A 4334-nucleotide genomic window follows, 5' to 3' on the forward strand; every position below is an offset into this window, starting at 1 on the left:
GGGGGTTTGGGACATATGTGACCAAACGCCTCATTCAGTACTTGGCATATGTTAGGTATGAAAAGTCGTAATTTCAAACTGCGAATACGTGAAGAGAGCTTGAATTTGGCTCCGAAATATGGCTCAGGCCTCGAAATTGGGATATTTGGGATATTTTGAAAACTGCAGGGAGTTTGTGCAAAATGTCACACACTGCCGCTTTCAGGTCTTAACATATGTTGGGTATAAAAAGTCGTAATTTCAAACAGCAAATACGTGCAAAGAGCCAGAATTTGGCTCCAAAATGACTCAGGCCTCGAAATTGGGAAGTTTGGGATATTTTCAAAACTGCAGGGGAGTTTGGGACAAATATGACCGAGCGCCGCATTCAGTACTTGGCATATGTTGGGTATAAAAAGTCGTAATTTCAAACTGCGAATACGTGCAGAGAGCCAGAATTTGGCTCCAAAATATGGCTCAGGCCTCGAAATTGGGATGTTTGGGATATTTTGAAAATTGCTGGGGGGATTGGGACAAATGTGACCAAACACCGCTTTTAGTACTTGGCATATGTTGGGTATAAAAAAAGTCGTAATTTCAAACAACGAATACGTGCAGAGAGCCAGAATTTGGCTCGAAAATATGGCTCAGGCCTCGAAATTGGGATATTAAGTATATTTCGAAAGCTGCAGGGGAGTTTGTGCAAAATATCACTCACTGCCGCTTTCGGGACTTGGCATATTTTGGGAATAAAAAGTCGTAATTTCAAACTGCGAATACGTAAAAAGAGCCAGAATTTGGCTCCAAAATATGGCTCAGGCCTCGAAATTGGGATGTTTGGGATATATTGAAAACTGCAGCGGGTTTGGGACATATGTGACCAAACACCGCATTCAGTACTTGGCATATGTTGGGTATGAAAATTCGTAATTTCAAACTGCGAATAAGTGCAGAGAGCCTTAATTTGGCTCCAAAATATGGCTCAGGCCTCGAAATTGGGATATTTGGGATATTTTGAAAATTGCAGGGGAGTTTGTGCAAAATGTCTCACACTGCCGCTTTCAGGTCTTAACATGTGTTGGGTATAAAAAGTCGTAATTTCAAACTGCGAATACGTGCAGAGAGCCTGAACTTGGCTCCAAAATATGACTCAGTCCTCGAAATTGGGATATTTGGGATATTTTGAAAACTGCAGGGAGGTTTGGGACAAATGTGACCAAACGCCGCTTTCAGTACCTGGCATATGTTGGGTATAAAAAAGTCGCAATTTCAAACTGCGAATACGTGCAGAGAGCCAGAATTTGGCTCCAAAAAATGGCTCAGGCCTTGAAATTGGGATATTTGGGATATTTCGAAAACTGTACGGGAGTTTGTGCAAAATATGACTCACTGCCGCTTTCAGGAATTGGCATATGTTGGGTATAAAAAGTTGTAATTTCAAACTGCGAATACGTGCAGAGAGCCATAATTTGGCTCCAAAATATGGCTCAGGCCTCGAAATTGGGTTATTTGGGATATTTTGAAAACTGCAGGGGAGTTTGTGCAAAATGTGACTCACTGCCGCTTTCAGGAATTGACAAATGTTGGGTATAAAAATTAGTAATTTCAAACTGCGAATACGTGCAGAGAGCCAGAATTTGGCTCCAAAATGTGGGTGTGGCCTCGAAATTGGGAAGTTTGAGATATTTTGAAAACTGCAAGGGAGTTTGTGCAAAATGTGACTCACTGCCGCTTTCAGTACTTGGCATATGTTGGGTATAAAAAGTCGTAATATCAAACTGCGAATACGTGCATAGAGCCAAAATTTGACTCCAAAACATGGCTCAGGCCTCGATATTTGGATGTTTGGGATATTTTGAAAACTGCAGGGAGGTTTAGGACAAATGTGACCAAACGCCGCTTTCAGTACTTCGCATATGTTGGGTATAAAAAATTCGTAATTTCAAACTGCGAATACGTGTAGGGAGCCATAATTTGGTTCCAAAATATGGCTCAGGCCTCGAAATTGGGTTATTTGGGATATTTCGAAAACTGTACGGGAGTTTGTGCAAAATATGACTCACTGCTGCTTTCAGGAATTGGCATATGTTGGGTATAAAAAGTTGTAATTTCAAACTGCGAATACGTGCAGAGATCCAGAATTTGGCTCTAAAATATGGCTCAGGCCTCGAAATTGGGTTATTTGGGATATTTTGAAAACTGCAGGGGAGTTTGTGCAAAATGTGACTCACTGCCGCTTTCAGGACTTGGCATATGTTTGGTATAAAAAGTTGTAATATCAAACTGCGAATAAGTGCATAGAGCCAGAATTTGGCTCCAAAATATGGCTCAGGCCTCGAAATTGGGATATTTGGGATATTTTGAAAACTGCAGGGGAGTTTGTGCAAAATATCACTCACTGCCGCTTTCAGGACTTGGCATATGTTGGGATTAAAAAGTCGTAATTTCAAACTGCGAATACATGCAGAGAGCCAGAATTTGGCTCCAAAATATGGCTCAGGCCTCGAAATTGGGATGTTTGGGATATTTTGAAAATTGCTGGGGGGATTGGGACAAATGTGACCAAACACCGCTTTTAGTACTTGGCATATGTTGGGTATAAAAAAAGTCGTAATTTCAAACAACGAATACGTGCAGAGAGCCAGAATTTGGCTCGAAAATATGGCTCAGGCCTCGAAATTGGGATATTAAGTATATTTCGAAAGCTGCAGGGGAGTTTGTGCAAAATATCACTCACTGCCGCTTTCGGGACTTGGCATATTTTGGGAATAAAAAGTCGTAATTTCAAACTGCGAATACGTAAAAAGAGCCAGAATTTGGCTCCAAAATATGGCTCAGGCCTCGAAATTGGGATGTTTGGGATATATTGAAAACTGCAGCGGGTTTGGGACATATGTGACCAAACACCGCATTCAGTACTTGGCATATGTTGGGTATGAAAATTCGTAATTTCAAACTGCGAATAAGTGCAGAGAGCCTTAATTTGGCTCCAAAATATGGCTCAGGCCTCGAAATTGGGATATTTGGGATATTTTGAAAATTGCAGGGGAGTTTGTGCAAAATGTCTCACACTGCCGCTTTCAGGTCTTAACATGTGTTGGGTATAAAAAGTCGTAATTTCAAACTGCGAATACGTGCAGAGAGCCAGAACTTGGCTCCAAAATATGACTCAGTCCTCGAAATTGGGATATTTGGGATATTTTGAAAACTGCAGGGAGGTTTGGGACAAATGTGACCAAACGCCGCTTTCAGTACCTGGCATATGTTGGGTATAAAAAAGTCGCAATTTCAAACTGCGAATACGTGCAGAGAGCCAGAATTTGGCTCCAAAAAATGGCTCAGGCCTTGAAATTGGGATATTTGGGATATTTCGAAAACTGTACGGGAGTTTGTGCAAAATATGACTCACTGCCGCTTTCAGGAATTGGCATATGTTGGGTATAAAAAGTTGTAATTTCAAACTGCGAATACGTGCAGAGAGCCATAATTTGGCTCCAAAATATGGCTCAGGCCTCGAAATTGGGTTATTTGGGATATTTTGAAAACTGCAGGGGAGTTTGTGCAAAATGTGACTCACTGCCGCTTTCAGGAATTGACAAATGTTGGGTATAAAAATTAGTAATTTCAAACTGCGAATACGTGCAGAGAGCCAGAATTTGGCTCCAAAATGTGGGTGTGGCCTCGAAATTGGGAAGTTTGAGATATTTTGAAAACTGCAAGGGAGTTTGTGCAAAATGTGACTCACTGCCGCTTTCAGTACTTGGCATATGTTGGGTATAAAAAGTCGTAATATCAAACTGCGAATACGTGCATAGAGCCAAAATTTGACTCCAAAACATGGCTCAGGCCTCGATATTTGGATGTTTGGGATATTTTGAAAACTGCAGGGAGGTTTAGGACAAATGTGACCAAACGCCGCTTTCAGTACTTCGCATATGTTGGGTATAAAAAATTCGTAATTTCAAACTGCGAATACGTGTAGGGAGCCATAATTTGGTTCCAAAATATGGCTCAGGCCTCGAAATTGGGTTATTTGGGATATTTCGAAAACTGTACGGGAGTTTGTGCAAAATATGACTCACTGCTGCTTTCAGGAATTGGCATATGTTGGGTATAAAAAGTTGTAATTTCAAACTGCGAATACGTGCAGAGATCCAGAATTTGGCTCTAAAATATGGCTCAGGCCTCGAAATTGGGTTATTTGGGATATTTTGAAAACTGCAGGGGAGTTTGTGCAAAATGTGACTCACTGCCGCTTTCAGGACTTGGCATATGTTTGGTATAAAAAGTTGTAATATCAAACTGCGAATAAGTGCATAGAGCCAGAATTTGGCTCCAAAATATGGCTCAGGCCT

This window comes from Procambarus clarkii, chromosome 45 (genome assembly GCF_040958095.1).
Source record: "Procambarus clarkii isolate CNS0578487 chromosome 45, FALCON_Pclarkii_2.0, whole genome shotgun sequence".
NCBI classification, from domain to species: domain Eukaryota; kingdom Metazoa; phylum Arthropoda; class Malacostraca; order Decapoda; family Cambaridae; genus Procambarus; species Procambarus clarkii.